Raw genomic sequence first — 13,891 nt, forward strand, 5'->3', positions numbered from 1 at the left:
GGGGGAAAGGCACCACACAAGCAGGGCAAGAAACAAGAAAACAAGTACTGAAAAATTCTCCTCTGTTAAACAAAACTTAAGCTAGAGGTCCCGATAAAGCTGAACGGAATGTCAAAGAACAGATAGACAACAAATTCATCCAGCAAGAAAACCCTAGATAAAAGAAGTGAAAGCAATCTCCAGAATAAACTAATTAAGGTAATTAAATGCCTAGACACCAGCAAAAAATAACAAATCACACTAGGAAAATTGAAGATATGGCCCAGTCAAAGGAACAAACCAACAATTTAAATGACATACAGGAGCTGAAACAATTAATTCAGAATGTACGAACAGACATGGAAAACCTCATCAAAAACCAAATCAATGAATTCAGGGAGGATATAAAGAAGGCAAGGAAAGAACAAAAAGAAGAAACTGAAAGTTTGAAAAAAACAAATCACAGAACTTATGGGAATGAAAGACAGAAGAGATGAAAAAACAATGGAAACCTACAATGGTAGATTTTGAGACACAACATAGGATTTCTGAACTGGAGAACGGAACATCTGAAATCCGACAAGAAACAGAAACTACAGGGAAAAAAATGGAAAAATATGAGCAGGGACTCAGGGAATTGAAAGACAATATGAAGCGCATGAATATACGTGTTGTGGGTGTCCCAGAAGGAGAAGAGGAGGGAAAAGGAGGAGAAAACTAATGGAGGAAATTATCACTGAAAATTTCCCAACTCTTATGAAAGACTTAAAATTACAGATCCAAGAAGTGCAGCGTACCCCAAAGAGAATAGATCCAAATAGACATACTCCAAGACATTTAATAATCAGAATGTCAGAAGTCAAAAAGAAAGAGAGGATCTTGAAAGCAGCAAGAGAAAAGCAATCCATCACATACAAGGGAAGCCCAATAAGACTATGTGCAGATCTCTCAGCAGAAACCATGGAGGCAAGAAGACAGTGGGATAATACATTTAAATTATTAAAAGAGAAAAACTGCCAACCAAGAATTCTATATCCAGCAAAATTGTCCTTCAAAACTGCGGGAGAAATTAAAACATTTTCAGACAAAAAAATCACTGAGAGAATTTGTGACCAAGAGACCAGCTCTGCAAGAAATACTAAAGGGAACACTAGAGACAGATAGGAAGACAGAAGAGAGAGGTGTGGAGAAGAGTGTAGAAAGGAAGACTATGAGTAAAGGTAAAAAGAAGGAAAATTAGATATGACATATAAAATCCAGAAGGCAAAATAGTAGAAGAAAGTACTACCCATGCAGTAATAACACTGAATGTTAATGGATTAAACTCTCTGATCAAAAGACATGATCTGGCAGAGTGGATTAAAAAACAGGACCCATCTATACGCTGTCTCTACTCAAAGGACACGAGGCCAAGGACACAAATGGACATTTACACACCAATGTTCATAGCAGCATTATTAACAATTACCAAGAGATGGAAACAGCCAAAATGTCCATCAACAGACAGTTGGCTAAACAAACTGTGACATTTACATAAGATGGAATATTATGCAGCTGTAAGACAGAATAAAGTTATGAAGTATGTAACAACATGAATGGACCTTAAGGACATTATGCTGAGTGTGATTAGCCAGAAACAAAAGGACAAATACTGTATGGTCTCACTGTTATGAACTGACATTAGTGAATAAATTTGGAATATTTCCTTGGTAACAGAGACCATCAGGAGATAGAAATAGGGTAAGATATTGGGTAATTGGAGCTGAAAGGATACAGATTGTGCACAGGACTGAATATAAAAACTCAGAAATGGACAGCACAATGTTACCTAAGTGTAATACAATTACGTTAAAACACTGAATGAAGCTGCATATGAGAATGATAGAGGGAGGAGGGCTGGGGCATAAATGAAATCACAAAGAAAGATAGACGAGAAAGATTGAGATGGTGTAATCTAGGAATGCCTAGAGTGTATAATGATAGTGACTAAATGGATAAATTTAAAAAATGTTTTTGCATGAGGAAGAACAAAGGAATGTCATTACTGCAGTGTGCTGAAAATAGATGGTACTTAATATTTTAAAATTTCAACTAATGTGTGAGACTAAAGCAAAAAATGCTTATTTGGTACAAATCTATACTTTGACTAGTGCATCTCCTAATATAACTTATGTAGATAGTTGATTGAACACCTTAAGTACATGGAACTTTGTATAGGACATGAGATTTTGTTGGTTTGTCCAGGTGATGCCGTGATGAATCCCAGAGTGATCTGATCAGTGAGTGGAAAAGTATTTGCAAAGACCCCTTCGGGGAATGGTGAGAACGAGGAAAACTCAACTTCCCCAAGTTGAATTCTCGATATTCTCACAAGCGGTGTGGACAACCAAAGCTATAGGCTGAGCTCCCAGTCTTGGGGTTTGTTCATATGAAACTTAACAAACCACAGGGGATAGGTCAAACCTACTTAAAATTAAGCCCAAGACCTAAGAGTCACCCCCAAGAGAGCCTCTTTTGTTGCTCAGATGTGGCCTCTCTCTCCAGCCAATATGATGAGCAGTCTCACCACCCTCCCCATCTCTGCGTGGGACATGACTCCCAGGGGTGTGGACCTTCCTGGCAACATGGGACAAAAATCCTCGAATGAGCTGAGACTCAGCATCAAAGGACTGAGAAAAACCCTAGAATGAGCTGAGAATTAACATCAAGAGACTGAGAGAAACTTCTCGACCAAAAGGGGGAAGAGTAAAATGAGACAAAGTGTCAATGGCTAAGAGATTCCAAACATTGTTGAGAGGTTGTCCTGGAGGTTATTCTTACGCATTAAGTAGATATCACCTTGTTATTCAAGATGTAGTGGAGAGGCTGGAGGGAATTGCCTGAAAATGTAGTGCTGTGTTCCAGTAGCCATGTTTCTTGATGATGATTGAACAATGATATAGCTTTCACAGTAAGACTCTGTGAATGTGAAAACCTTATGTCTGATGCTCCTTTTAGCTACTATATCAACAGAAGAGTAGAACATATGGAATAAAAATAAATAATAGGGGGAACAAATGTTAAAATAAATTCAGTTTGAAATAGTGGTAAATGAAAGTGAGGGGTAAGGGGTATGGTACATATAGTTTTTTTTTTCTCTATTATCATTTTATTTCTTTTTCTGTTGTCTTTTTCTTTTTCTAAATCGATGCAAATGTACTAAGAAATGATGAATATGCAACTATGCGATGATATTAAGAATTACTGATTATATATGTAGAATGGAATGATTTCTAAATGTTTTGTTAATTTTTTTAATTAATAAAAAAAGTTTAAAAAAAAAATTTAGGCCTAAGAGTCACCCCCAAGAGAGCCTCTTCTGTTGCTCAGATGTGGCCTCTCTCTCCAGCCAACACAATGAGCAGTCTCACCACCCTACCCCTCTCTACGTGGGACATGACTCCTAGGGGTGTGGACCTTCCTGGCAACGTGGGACAGAAATCCTAGAATGAGTTGAGACTCAGCATCAAGGGATTGAGAAAAACCCTAGAATGAGCTAAGACTTAGCATCAAGGGATTGAGAAAACCTTCTCGACCAAAAGGGGGAAGAGTGAAATGAGACCAAGTGGCAATGGCTGAGAGATTCCAAACAGAGTCGAGAGGTTGTCCTGGAGGTTATTCTTACGCATTAAGTAGATATCACCTTGTTATTCAAGATGTAATGGAGAGGCTGGAGGGAACTGCCTGAAAATGTGGAGCTGTGTTCCAGTAGCCATGTTTCTTGAGGATGACTGAATAATGATATAGCTTTCACAACGTGACTGTGTGATAGTGAAAGCCTTGTGTCTGATGCTCCTTTTATCTATCTTGTCAACAAACGAGTAGAACATATGGAACAAAAATAAATAATAGGGGGAACAAATGCTAAAATAAATTTAATTTGAAATGCTAGTGATCAATGAAAGTGAGGGGTAAGGGGTATGGTAGGTATAATCTTTTTTTTTTTCTTTTCTGTTTTCATTTTATTTCTTTTTCTATTGTCTTTTTATTTTTTTCTGAATTAATGTAAATGTTCTAACAAACAATGAATATGCAACTAAGTGATGATGTTGTGAATTACTGATTATATATGTTAACGTTTTATTTGGTTTGTTAATTTTTTTAACTAATAAATAAATTAAAAATATATATATTTAAGCCTAAGAGAAGCTCTTTTGTTCCTCAGATGTGGCCTCTCTCTCCAGCCAACACAACAAGCAGACCCACCACCCTCCCCCTGTCTACATGGGACATGACTACCAGAGGTGTGGATCTTCCTGGCAGCGTGGGACAGAAATCCCAGAATGAGCTGAGATTCAGCATCAAGGGATTGAGAAAATCTTCTGGACCAAAAGGGGGAAGAGTGAAATGAGACAAAGTGGCAATGGCTGAGAGATTCCAAACAGAGTCGAGAGGTTATCCTGGAGGTTATTCTTATGCATTAAGTAGATATCACCTTGTTATCCAAGATGTAACGGAGAGGCTGGAGGGAACTGCCTGAAAATGTAGAGCTGTGTCCCAGTAGCCATGTTTCTTGATGATGATTGTATAATGATGTAGCTTTCACAATGTGACTGTGTGATTGTGAAAACCTTGTGTCTGATGCTCCTTTTATCTACCTTGTCAACAGATGAGAGGAACATATGGAATAAAAATAAGTAATAGGGGGAACAAATGTTAAAATAGATTTAGTTTGAAACGCTAGTGATCAATGAAAGGGATCAGTAAGGGGTATGGCCTGTAAAAATTTTTTTTTTCTGTTTATTATATTTCTCTGTTGTCTTTTTATCACTTTTCCTGAATTGATGCTAATGTTCTGGGAAATGACCATGATGATGAATATGCAACTATGTGATGATATTGTGAATTGCTGAGTGTATGTGTTGGGAATGTGTTTCTTGTAATTTTTTTTAATTAATAAAAAAATTTTTTTTAAAGTAAAAGGAAAAAAAATTTAAGAGTTACCTAGGCAGTGAGATTATGGGCCATTTTTATTTTTTCTATATTAAATAAATCTAAGAAATGTGACTTTAAACTATAAGATGGATAGATAATGAGGGGAAAAAAGCAAAAGAAACATCTTGCACATAGGAGATTCTCAAAGACATTTGTTAAATTAACATTTTCATACATGATGGAAAAGACTGAGTCTTGGGGGACAGAAATCCAAGGCTCAGGTTCCAGCTCCACCACTTATTGGCTATGTTCCTTACTTACTGGACCTCAGTTTTCTCGTCTGTAAAATAGGTATTTACCTCATGGGATTATGATGAAATAACTCATGAGTGTATCTAGTACAGATTCTGGCACACAATAAACTATCCCAACAAAGTGTTTTAAAGGTCAAAGATTTGGAGGTGTAGTATTACTTTTCATACCAAACAGCTTCCTAAGATTTGCCAGAGTAGATGGCATCTCCCAAACACACAGAGGGAATACAAAACCCAATCTACCCCACTCTTCATACAGTACTCTCAATTCAACATTAAATCAAGAGGTCAGGGATCTGAAGGCAATCTGTGTCAATCTACCTAAACTCCATGACCACCCCTGCATATCTGTGAATCTGTCCTTCAACTAGATCAGTGATTCACAACTGAGGACAATTATGCCCCCCAGGCAATATTTGACATTTTTGGTTGTCACATCTGGGGAATGTGGGCAAGTATGGTCCTGGCATCTAGAGGGTAAGAGGCCAGCAATTCTGCTAAACATCCTAGAATGCATAGGACAGCTTCTCACAACAAAGTATTGTCTGGCCCAAAAGATCAATAATGCCAAGATTGAGCAACCCCATACTTCAATAAGTTCAGGATAATTTCAGTAAGTTCCTGCTCTTATCTCATTCAATTCAGTAAACCTCAACCATCTTACCGTAAAATTGCTAAGGTAAAAGCTTCTTAGCCAACCTGGAAACTCAAGTCCCCTTTTTTCTTACATATTGAAACAGCTGAGAAATAGTGCAGGCCAGGAAATTCCTGAACACCAGGAGCTCCGGAGTCCTGAAACCTAAGGGAAATTCTTTCGGTGTTTCAAACTGAAGTATTAGGGATAGTAAACCTTATTAGAATTATTAACTTTGCTAATTTTAAATCTTTCTATTTAATTAAGAGTAGAAAATTTTAACAGAGTCGATAAAAGGTATATTTCACTTCTCTATATGTTCACTATCACCCAAATACCATATGCCTTTGCAAGCCTATACTTTTGCCCAAGGTGTTTCTTGTTCAAAATAGCCTTCTGTCCAGTGATCTACTCTCCGCTTCTTCTAAAGTTCAACTAAGATATTACTTCCCCAACTTGGCTATTTCCTCTCTTCTCTGCTTTTAACATTTTTAAAAAATAGGAACTGTTTCTTCTTAGTGCTACCTCAAAATCAGATATCAGAAAAAATACTCTAGCATTTTTAGCAATATATTTTGATGGTTTCTTCCTCTTTCCTCAAAAACTATAAATTTCTTTAAAAGTGGGTTTTATATTATTGTATTCTACCATCTAATCAAGTCCTAGAAGTAGTGAAAATACTAAATGAGCATCACCAGAATTCTGACATGGAGCTAACTAGTACCTATCTCCAAAAGCCCAGTTTCCAAATTGGCACAAGGTTTGTTACAGGAGCAGATCTACAACTTCAAGAGCCAGGCCAGAGAAGCAGAAAGGTTCCTCAGTCCTGGGTCATGCTGGAGAATCAGCTGCTTTTTATTCTCTGCCTATCATAACTTCAGCTCGTCAGCTGTCAGCCAAAATACAGTTCTACACACACACGGCTAAAGCAGGACTGCATACCATCAAGACAGCTTTAGGCTAAGTTCTCTTGCAGAAGACAAGTTGAAGGCAGAAATGGAGAAAGGGCAAAGCTAATAGCTCTACACAGTTTCCTACCTCTTATGACTCTTTTACCCCTTTCTGAGTTTTGTCCAATTTAAGTTCTGATTTTGAAAACACAGGCCAGGCTGGGTCCTACTTCTCAGCTAAGCAAACATCACAATAGTAGTTCTTATCTCTAGCTCACATCTACTTATTATAATTATCTCATCTTTCTCAAATGCTGATTACTAAGAGCTAAACTGGTCAATGACCACAGGATATCTTTATTAAGGACCAAACTTTAATATTTCGAGGGTGTCTCAAATGAGTTACTGGTAGGATTACAGAGGTTTCCATTCAGGCCATCACAATGAGAATCAAGAATTCTGAAAATTAAAGCTTTTAACCTCTAGCTACATAAAGATAACATATTAAAAGCATATCACAAAGTGCTGACAAGGAGGTATTCAGCAGAGCTAAAAACAAGCTCTTAGAGCCCAAAGCTCTTAGGTTGATTGTCCCACAAGAGCACAGAGAAATTCCTGGAGTTCACTGTACCAGAAAATAAAGTTGCCTTGGTCAAAAGGAGGTCCAGATATAGGATTTGATTGATTACAACCAAAGGCAAGCTCAAAAAAAAAAGAAAACAGGTTAAGATTTTCCATGGCTGTAGCTGAATCTGGCACCAAAGAGAACCTTTAGTCTACTTCTCATATGTAGGCTGAAGAGGAAGCAAGCAAGGAGACTTTAACCAGTCATTCTGATCCCAGACGACATCTCTGCAACCGAGCTCTGAGTTCCTCTGGCAGGACAGCCTGGAATTGCTCCTACACCAGCATGTCCAAAATCTGCTCCTTTGTATGAATGTCAGGTCTCAGCCACTGTCTTGCAAGCTCCTGGAGATGTCTAAGGACATCCCTTGGCCCAGCTGCATCCTCATAGTGGAACTGCCTGAATCTCTGCTGGGAAGCTGCAGGACTGGGGGGATTCCTTCGGTGGATGAACTCAAGGTCCTCAAGTGAGCCTTCTTGGTGGCTCTCTAGTGAGAGCCCAGCAGGCTCTAATGGAACCTGGACCAAGGGAGCTGGTATTAGGACTCCTTCTGACTTTCCAGCCATCATTTCATCTGGTAGTGACCTCATTCAAATATTCTCAACCTGTTCCCTATTTCCTTGTGTCTCTGAGTACGCTTCGGTCTCCAATCTGGAACTCTGTGTCTCCTAGACACAAGGAGATAAATCAGGGTCAACAAAATCAGACTACAAAGGCTGATAAAACCACCCTGATCTCTTGAATCCTGTCCAGACGCAGGCTCCATCAACTTCCAACCTTAACAGAGTTTTTCAAAGTTACTGGAAATCGTTTTTGTTTTCTTCTTGCTGGAACAAAGCTTCAGAAAATGAGAAAATGTGTCAGTGGTTTACCAAAATGGAAAAGGTAGATTCCCAAAACAGAAACAATGAACACTGGCCTTGCTAACTGAAGAATTTCAATTTCATCCATTTTTTTCCATTATGAAGTACTTCACATTATGTTCAAACAAAAAGAAGATATATGAACATGATTTGGGACACAAAGCAATTTACAAAGCACTGAAATAGAGAAGAAAAAATCTGTTCATTTACTTCTAAGCCTCTGTCTTTTCTACCTCTCCCTATATCTTTCAACAAGTGTAAAAGGTACCACTTTAGAAGCTATCACAAAGGTGGAACCTAAGGTTCAAAAAAAAAAGAAAATGCCTGTTAATATCAAGATGAAAAGCTCCTCCATTCAGTATACAGGAACCTTTCAGAATCTAGTAGTGTTGACTCTCAACTGTTTCGATTCTCAGACAGCAGCTCTTCTGAGTAACAAAGGATTATGATACTAGCTACAGTGGAAGAAAAGAAGGGGAGCAATATAAACCACTCCAGGAAAAAAAAAAACAAAAAAAACTTTGCTTCATTTGATTATGGATCCAGAATCCAAAAGAAGGGTTATTTACAGAAAATCACACCCTAGTATTAGTTAAATAAAATTTTAGAAGACTACCTAAAAAATAAAAATATCACCTGTTTCTTCAAATGACAGAAATGACTAATCTACTTCACATTCAGGGTATGTCCTACTAAGTACATTCTCACCATATCAAAAAGTCTAATCCCTATGATGTGATGTAGTCTCTTTTTTAATCCCTGAGGATCATCTCTTTTTTCAGTAACACTCTCCCCAGTTTCTACCCAAAGAACTAATCTCTCCTTAATCTACCTCACAAGAATATTGACATTTAAAATCTCTCCCAATTGAGATTCTTTCAATCTGTTTCCTTAGCAACTAATGACAAGAGAGGTCAACAATTGCTAACATAAACTGTCTGCACTAGTTCTGTGTACCTAGCCATCTCCTTGCTAAGGTTCCCTGGCTCCATTTCCTAGGAGCCATAATTTGATCCTAGATCCTGTAGTTTGGACATTCTTGGAGTACACCATTTCTTCTTATATTTCTACCTGGATACCTGCTCAGTCAATAGGGTGTGTTCATCCCCAACAGTAAGTGGACACTAACCTAGAGTGATAAGGACAAAAAAACAGGAATGCCTTGGATAAAATGGAAATACTGTCAGAGAAAGGTCAGATGAAACATTGTGGGAAAGTAAAACCTTGGGAACAACCTAAATGACCATCAGCAGGGAAATGATAAAATATCATTTATCATTTTATCATTATTTATTATTTATTTATTATTATTTATATATATGGTTTAACCATTCAATGGAATATTGTACAGCCTTGTAAAGAAAAAAGTAGGACTATGTGCGCTGATAAGTATGATCTCATCTGAGGAAATTAAAAATACATACACATAAGCACGTATGACTTGATACATTTACAAACAATGCCTGCAAGAATATCCAAGAAATTAATTGCATTTACTTCTGAGCGGCAGGAACAGTAAGAGTGTGATATATTTCATTTTATATCTTTCTGTATGTTTTTTTCCACTACAAACTAGCATTACTTTCAGGACAACTCAAGAGGAAAACTTCTAAGGCATTTCCCTCTGCCCACAACCTTTCAGAGTGGAAATCGCTAACAGACCCAGGAACCACACTTTCGTTAACTGCTCTAGTTTCTAAAACCAGATACTTTTATAACCCCAGTTTCAAAGAATAGACTCAATTGCCACTGTGCCAGTGCTCAAGGTTTGCTCTGAAAGATGGACCAGTTCCACAATTTACCCAGGTTTATACATCCTATCACTTTTCGAAGATCACCTACCAAATATAAAGCTTACGCCCACCATGTAACAACCTCAATTTACTGAGCATTCACTGCCCACCTGACACTGCTCAACGTTTTACACTCAGCCACACTCAGGCTAAACGCTCGATACGACTTTCTACTGACCCAGTCGTGCCCGTTAACAGCAGCAGCTGTTGCTACGATTTAATTTTACGGGTCAGACACCTCGCAGTTTTCCCTCAGCCAATCCTCCCGATAACCTACCAGGATAAGTACTGTCATTTTCGTTCATGAATAAGTAAACTAAGGCTCGGAAAGAGAGGACCTGCACAAGGTCACAAGGCTGCGAGATAGGGAGCCAGTCAACCGAGTAAAGGAATACCGGGAGTTAGGACCAAGAGCTGAGGCCGACTCCTCCCACCAGACAGGCGTGGCTCAGGGGTCCTAGGAAGGGCCGGAAAATGGGACTTCCGGGGCTCGAGAACTGGAATATGCACCTCTTGGCGCTGAAGTGAGATTCAAGGCCATGTCAGGCCAAGGAGCCCGCAGGCCCCACGGCCAGGGTCTCCCCGTTCCCACAGCCGCCAAGCCTGAGCCGCCTACTCCCAACGAGCGCCAAGGCGCGGAAGCGGGGGACAAGGGAAACGTTCACCTGCGCAGGTGCCACCACGAAAGGCGGTGAGCAGGAGGATGCGGAGTACCGAGAAAAAACTCGAACCCCGCACCTGACTCCGGAAAAGGAACACCTCTCGGGTGCAGAGCTTTGTAGCGCACCGCCGGAACCGGAAACCACGCCTCCCTGCCCGGAAGTTGGGCGTGGAAGGGGAATCGGTCAGCACCGGTGGGAGGCGTGTGCGAGCTCTCTTGGTTTCGGCCTTGCTTCCCAGCCTTGTGATCTTAATAGCCTTTAGTGGTCTTTGGCTGGTGCTGTCTTGCGTTCCTCAGTCCTTCTTCCTACTGTGCGGAATCTTGGGTATAGCCTGAGCAGATTTTTCGCTTTGAGGAAGTTCTCTCTCTTTCTGAGCCGCAGTTTACCCAACTGCAAATGGAAAGAGGTTGAAACAGGAATTGAAATAGTCTAGGAATTTGTTGGTGCCGGAGTCTGTCCCATCTTAAGGTTACACCCTTAAGTCTGCACATCACCCAAAGGAATGAAACCGAAATAGATGAACGGATGCTGTTTGGAGGCAACCGTCCTCTCAGGAACCCGGTGAAATCACTCCAGATAGCCACAGTGGGCATGGTCTATTAAGGAGGACCTAATTCATTGTACCCAGAACAGTGAATATGTACCCGTCGGAGTTTGACACAGTCTGTCCAGGGAGAGACCCTATGTGTGGGGGAGGCTAAATCTTAACTCTATGTTCCTCTTCCCCTGCGCTTTCCAATTGCCATCAGACGGTGCAGTGTAGCCTGACGGTTAAGAACTGAAGCTTTGAATGTACTGACTGGATTTGAGTCTTGGTTTGAGTCCGAGTCTGAGTCTTAACAAGTGGCATAGTGTAAAAACCAAGCATAGGGATGCAACCCGACTTCACCACCATTCACTTCACTGTTGACCCTGAAGAAAAAGGAACATGACTGTTAGGGATAGGCACTCGGAGGTCAACCCACTCTCCTTCCAACAGTCTATCCGAATGGGTTGGACTCAGAGATTAGGAGAAGAACCCAAGCCGCTTTGCTGGGCTATCAGCCCAGAGCCAATGTCCCTGGAGCAGAGAAGATGTACCCTTTGTCTACTCTGCCCTACTGGTCTTTAAATTCCTGGAGGGCCAGGAATTCTAGCTGGTGGTCTAGGAACAGGATGCTGGTGGGCCCTTCCCCCATCACTCCTACAATTATATTTCCACCTTTCACCTCCTCTCTCAGCCTTGGTGTCCGCATTCGTGAAATCAGAGGATTGGACTAGATCAGTAGCTTCCAACTGTCCCAGACATGCTAAGGTTCCTCGGAGAATGCTTCATAAAACTAGGGGGCTGGGGATTAGGCCCCTGGTCACCTCCAATTTTACAGGTTTATAAATTTCTATTGAATTGTATATGTTGTACACAAGATTATTGTACTATTCAGGGTAAAAGTCAAACTTTTTACTTTACCTCATCCCTCTTGTCTTTCCCCACTCTCCTGTTCATTCTGCTCTGGGCACACTGGCATTCTTGTTATTTTGAGAACACAACAAGCTCAACTTCACTCTGTTGCTGTTCTCTGCTTGCAATGCCATTTCCTAAGACCTCTGCATCCAGGTTCCAACTCAAGTGTTGCCTCCTCAGAGAGCAGCCTTTGATACTCACCTGCCCATTCTAAAGGCACCCCTCCGTTCCCTTTCTACCTTGTTATACTGCTTTTGTGATTACCTGTTTATTTTCTATTTCATCTACTATAAACAGAGTACACAAGGTCAAGGACTTTGTCTTCTTATAGCCACCATGTCCCTAGCACCTAAAATTGAGAACATGCTGAATTTGTTGAATGAATGAGTGAATGAATGAAAACAAGTCCTGAATTTTGTGATAAAGTCAACCTGATAAAGACCACCAGGGACACACCTGTAGTTTGACAAAGATAGGTCTACTAACTGGATGCAGCTTGAGAGAGACAGCACACCACAGGAATCCTGGGATGTTTCACAAAATAAAGCAAAAACAAAAACAAAGCAATAAAACAAAACAGTATTATCATTGGATTTTGGGGGAAGGGTGAATTTTAGGTAAAAATGAAATGAAGCACTATTGATAAACTTAAAGCAAACCAGCTCTGAAAAGGGTTAACCTCTGCCTTAGCCTGAGAAGCCAGACTCAAGGTTCGGTTTCCTTGGGTACCACAAAGTTAAGATAAATATAGACTGTTGCATCCCAAACCCACTTATCTGAAGCTGTGCACCTGAACTGGAAACCCAGTTTCGGTGTCAAATCTGGTTCAGACCCACCAGGCAAGACTGGAACATTCCATTCTCATCAACATGATTTCAAACAGCAGCTTTTCTGACAGTCTCTGATTTTAGAGAGCAAGGTTTCTTGGCACTATGTCCTTGGTCTTAATCAGCAGAAGGTTTGACAGATTCATGTTGGGTATGAGTCCCTTGGTGCTTCAGTCACACTGAACCACATTGGCATAGTAGGTCACTACTTGGGTGCCCCTGTTGGCATTCCAACTGGATCATGGGCTCCATAAGGGCCTAGTCTGTGTGTGGGCCATTTTCCTGGCCCCACACTTGTCACAATATACCACTAGGTGCTCAGTCAAAATGACAAAGTAGTTGCGTTAAAGAGGTGAAAGTGTGCACGACTTGTTAAAAATCTGTTCCCAAAATGGAAGTTTCTAAAATGTGATCAGTATTAATGTTTTGACAAAGAAAAGGGAATGAAATAGATGATGTTTTAAGATTAAAAAAGAAATTATTGACACTTATAAAATAAGAACTAAATTATTGATATCATGTGATTAAAAATAGAGCACGGCAACACTGATCCTTTCTCATTGTTTTAAATAATTTATTTTTTTTTTAATTGAGGTAAAATACACTGTCATGGTCAGGTTCATGTGTCAACTTGGCCAGGTGGTGGTACCCAGTTGTCCAGTCGAACAAGCACTGGCCTTCCTGTTGCTTTGAGGACATTTCATGGACTTAAATCATGACCACGTTGGCAGCATCCACAGCTGATTGGAAAGGGGAGTGTCTTTTGCATTGAGCGATGCATAATCTAATCACCAGAAGGCTTTTAAGGAGGATTCAGAAGAGACAATCCCCTTCTGCTTCAGCCAGCCAGCCTCTCCTGAGAGTTCATTAAGGACCTTCATTGAAGCTGCCAGCTCTCGGCCTGCCCTACAGACCTTAGACTCTACATCCCTGCAGTTACATGAGACGC

General features: G+C 40.2%; 1 protein-coding gene across 1 annotated transcript in view; it reads right to left on the reverse strand.

Annotated features, from left to right (window-relative positions):
* The window catches only part of CDC42 (cell division cycle 42), a 113,654-nt gene extending 102,842 nt beyond the window's left edge, over positions 1-10,812 (reverse strand). The window contains exon 1 of the mRNA XM_077150926.1: positions 10,678-10,812. The gene's annotated coding sequence lies outside the window, so the exon portion shown is untranslated. The remainder of the gene's footprint in view (positions 1-10,677) is intronic.
* Positions 10,813-13,891: the final 3,079 nt, after the last annotated feature.

Source organism: Tamandua tetradactyla, chromosome 2 (genome assembly GCF_023851605.1).
Source record: "Tamandua tetradactyla isolate mTamTet1 chromosome 2, mTamTet1.pri, whole genome shotgun sequence".
Taxonomy (NCBI): domain Eukaryota; kingdom Metazoa; phylum Chordata; class Mammalia; order Pilosa; family Myrmecophagidae; genus Tamandua; species Tamandua tetradactyla.